Raw genomic sequence first — 4,538 nt, 5'->3', positions numbered from 1 at the left:
CAATACTACATAGCATGAAATGAGAACATGCTCCGTCGATTTGGATACAACTTCACATAAAGGGCAAACATTTTCTCCTTCAAGAACCCCTCGTTTATTAGCAAATCCGATGTTGATATTGGCACTCTATGTTAACTTGAACCCGGAGCCCTTACTTGAATTATAACCCATACTACAAAAATTACACGGTAAACACTCTCATGTTTACCACTCTGTGTTATTTTTTTAATTATTAATTTGTTTTGCCTGGAATCGGTTTAAATTTTCAAGCACCATTCTTAGTTTTTTGAATTTAGGATTAGTATAATCACAATTGAAGATTGAACTTTTTCTCTCTTAGCCCAGAAGAACCGGACAACGCTGAAGCGCTCGCCTAAGAACTATTAGCACACATATTGAATCCCACCTGAAAAATGGGCCTAGTCGAAGGATTTGAGAGGTAATAATAACTACGGGTTAAATAATTCAGTCTGACATGATTAACACCCTTAATGTATCACTTGTCGTAGATAGGAGGACAGATTGTGAAATAAGTCAAAAGCCAATAACATCTTAAAAATTTACAAACATAGAGTCAAATGCCATAATTATGTTCCATACAGTAATGAACAAAGAGTCATTCATTCTCAAACATTACATGTCACCAACATTATTTATCCAACAAAAATTTCAAACGGATCATCTAACAGAACAAACGAATAAATTAATTAGAGACGAGCTCGGATCATCAAACTGAACGTACAAAAACATCGATACCGAAAATCGTAAAAAATGGGTATGGGTACCCAAAATGCTTAGTTATGTGCCATGCCAAACATATCCCGAAACCTCAAAAGTAGGTCCCGAAAGTATACCGTGCTATTTGCTTATCCTTACATTACAATACGATGCTTAAGACCATGCGTAGTGGTTTTTCCCCAAAACACCCCCACCTTCCTCTCCGTTGGCTTGGAAGAAAGCCAACCCCACAAGGTGTTTCCTACAAAACGCTCAAGCCCAAATTCGACCCCCCCCCCCAAAAAAAAATAAAACGCTCCAGGCGGTGTACCTCGGCGTTTTCCATTTTTTTGGGTTGGGGGGGGGTGGCGAAGTTGAATTCCGAGTTGTTGCATCTACAACCACCGGGGTTCTATGGCTAAAATCTCTCTTACATGAACTCGGATTCAAGTCTACCATCACCCCAACCATCTTTTTTGATAACCTAAGTGCCACTCAATATTCTGTCAATCCTATATTTCACTCCCGCAAGAATCATCTTGCAGTTGATTTTAATTCCGTGCGCGAAAAAGTAGCCGATCAATCCATTCGTGTTACTCACAATCTTACATTGCCGGGGATGATCAATTAGCTGATGCCCTTACAAAGCCGACTCCTCGTTCAAGATTTGATCTCTTAATGACAAAGATTGGACTAACTCCTAGACCGCCAATCTTGCGGGAGGATATTAATAATAAAGATATAATCACATTTAATTCAAATACTTTGAATTAATATTATGCTCAATTCATGCAGGCAATGTTTTCAGACCCGGTCCGGACGTCGATCTCGGACCGACCCGAGAGGGCGGACCGGTCATCAACCCGGATGACGTAATAAATATATATATATATATAAACCTAAAGAAACACACCAAGATACACACTGTTAAATTATTATATTTATACATTTTCTGACATACATCTCACCTAAAAATAACATATCCCCAAATGGCCAAATCCAAACGCAAAAACCCAAAAACCCTCTACCGTGTATTTGTAGCCGGAATAAACAGAACCATCGCCGGAACGGGAAGAAGAGGAAGCAGATCGATTTGTGAGTCGAAGTTCGATTGATGATGGAGACTGCATAATCAACCTTCAAATTTCAGATCTTGTCTTCTCATCTATTAAGCACCGACTGAACAAGTATTATGCTACGGTTTGAGATTTGAAGTACGACTGGTGAGGAAAGAACATCACAAACAAGAAATGGGCATTTTTGCTATATGGATCTGATTATTTGAAAAACAAAAAACAAAATCGCCGGTTCACCCGCCGGGTCACCGGGTCCGGTCCAACCGCCGCCCGCGTAACCCGACCGGTCCATTAGAAAACGGGTTTTACACCATGACCCGGACCGGTATAAGCACCGGGTCCCGGTCGGACCGGTCCGACTGGCCGGGCCGGGCCGGGTTTCAAAACATTGCATGCAGGAGATCAAGATTCTAAAATAGGCATTTGTTTATATTTATTATGTTATTTACTTTTACATATTCTTCTCCTTGATATTAGCTTGTAAATGTTCTAAATCTGCACTCATTGTTATGAATAAACTTTGACTATTGAATTCATTACTATCTAATTTCTATATCGCCCTTGTAAACTCCACCAGTACATTTGGTCTTTCAGCCGTTAGTATTGCATGCTACGCAATCTCTGATACAGACACGGAGTCTATAGACTGAAATAGAGGCAAATCTTTATTACGAGACAGACGCAAATCTTTGGCGACTATATCTATTAACCAGTACGCAATGGCGAAGCTTGGGCTTAATCTAAGGGGTGGCTTGAGCACCGAAAAATATTTTAGGGCCGTCCGGGCTCAATACATATAAAATTTCCCAACGAAATAGCAAAATTACACTACTTGGCGAATATGCAAAGCATTGCTATAGCCGGTGGGAAATTATTAACACTTGCCTTACTAAAGCTTAGAAAAACGTCATTGGTGATGGTTGCGACGGCCGAGGCCGGTGGATGTGATGATCGGAAAAGGAGTAAGATAAACGGACGGTTTATAAACACTTTATCAAACAAAATTATTATTAGTATGTATGAGTAGGGCATGATAAAAGAAGCTTATGAAATAGAAAATGGTGAAAATGAAAATAGGAGTTTGATTTGGTTTGTAATGTGAGCATTACTATAAATATAATAATGAAAATAAGGGTAGAGATGGAAGAATGACATGTGAGAGGACGAAAAGTCAAAAAGTATACCTGCAAATCTGTCGTGAGGCATTAAAGTAACATGTGAAATGTTTAGTTTTGTGTTAGTTTTCTTTAGGGGTGTACATGGATCGGTTTGGGGTGGTTTTGGGTCTAACTCATAACCATAACCGATATATCGGTTAATAGATAATCTTAACCATAACCGATTTGTTATGGCGGTTACGGTTAATCGGTTTTTAAGGTTATAACGAGTTGGTTATGGGTCTGTTAACCATAACAAAAATGAATGCAAAGATAGATACGTGAATTTTTTGAATAGGGGCACTATACGAATAAGTGGCGGCTGTGAGTCGACACAACATGCAAAGCAATGGAAGACATAAGTTTATTCACGATGGCACGATGCATTCAAAATTAATCAATTAGGTTTAGCTTTGAATTGGTTTAGGCATCAGACTTGAAGTTTTGGATGATAGACATCTGTTACACTACATATTAAGGTTGGATGGTGTGCGTTGTCCCACCCTTCAACACTCTGAATTCGTCTATGCCGATGTTGCACAGCTTTTGCAGGCTTAGTTGCATGATCGAGCGTTAAACATCGAGCCGAGGTGCGCTAAGGGTTGTTAAGGGGACGTGGCGACAACTCCGACGTGCTTATTATTGGATTGACCATGACCGAATGACTAGCCCGATACTTTAGCCCACATCTTGGGTCTTGGCCCTTGGGTTTATGATTCAAATGAGCTGGCCCATATTAATTGACCATAGGCCCATTAAAGCTTAAACAGGGAAACAACAGACTTGCTAACACGTGAGCACGGGTTGTTTGGTACACGTATGTATCCAGAAGTAGAACCAATGGCAACGGCTGCTTCACTTTAACTTACTCAAGTAAAGTTTGTTATTCTTGTTTCCTTTTAAATTCTTTAATATATTCTTCAGAGGTGATAAAAGATGAGAAGACGAATTGAGTCGATGATAGAGTACTATTAAAAAAATTTATTTGAAATTAAATATATGTAAAAGTTTAATAAAATTGATTAATAGAGGATTTTAAATGATAGTGATTTACGGTATCTGAAGAGGTAGATCCCTGCAAAGCCCAGTTAGACCCGCAAGACACACCTTGAAGAGGTACGTCTGCGCAAAGACTAACTGGTCCCGCAGGACCCACCATGCTCAAAGATGAAGACCTTACACGCAGTAAGCCAGCTGTTCCCGCAGGAAAGCCTCCCTTGGTACAGTACCCTGCCTGTTCCCGTAGCTATGGGTACAAGCCAAGAAGGAAGGCTACCCGCACTAACGGTAAGGCTACACGCATAAGACACTAACTCTTAACTTCAGCAATGTCACCTGAAGGAATGAGCAAGGCGGGAATATTCCCGCCCAAAAGAGCCAGTCCGTACGCTTCTGGAAGATCTTTTGTACTATACCTGCCAAGGTATGGACAAAATAGACAAGATATGACCAAAGCAGCCCATTAACCAATCACAGGGTGACAGCTCACCGACAATAGTACGAGGAGGAGCACGCTCTAGTACAAAATGTCACTATCAGCCGCTGCCTACCCACCAACTCCCATCGTGGCACGTACATAGCCCATAGT

Source organism: Bidens hawaiensis, unplaced genomic scaffold (assembly GCF_021521415.1).
Source record: "Bidens hawaiensis isolate Kalapana, Puna unplaced genomic scaffold, B.hawaiensis_p1.1 tig00009139_1, whole genome shotgun sequence".
NCBI lineage: Eukaryota > Viridiplantae > Streptophyta > Magnoliopsida > Asterales > Asteraceae > Bidens > Bidens hawaiensis.
Note: the sequence above shows the minus strand (reverse complement) of the source record.